Below are 475 nucleotides of genomic sequence, written 5' to 3' on the forward strand. Positions count from 1 at the left end.
GTGTTATTTGGATTTAAGGTCATTTATTGGATTTACGACTTTGGAGTTGACTTTTGAGAAGTAATAAATGGAGATTTCAGACTTTTTATTTATTTAAGTTATTTTGGAAAATACGGGTGTTACAATTTGGTATCAGAGCGGGGTTCCGTCCCGGCTCTGACCCGGGATGGCGATTTATTGGGACGTGGTTTCGACTCTGTTTTGACTCGGTTTTAATTCGGTTTAATCGATTTTAAAAGATTTTTGAATCTGGGGATTTGGGAGTTTTAAAGAAAGAAAAATACAACACCTTTCAGTTCAGTAACTTCTAATCCAAGTGTCTTTTTATTGACGATGAGTTTATCATCGTCATCCGTCTAGCTAGCAGGGTTTCAGCCAGATGTTCGACAAATGGACGATGTCACAGCTCGACAGATTGCTCAGTTGTGTATCAGTTTCGCCAGCCGTGTTTGGAGATTGTCTGCATGTGGAAATG

The sequence above is a fragment of the Brassica oleracea genome, chromosome C4 (genome assembly GCF_000695525.1).
Source record: "Brassica oleracea var. oleracea cultivar TO1000 chromosome C4, BOL, whole genome shotgun sequence".
NCBI lineage: Eukaryota > Viridiplantae > Streptophyta > Magnoliopsida > Brassicales > Brassicaceae > Brassica > Brassica oleracea.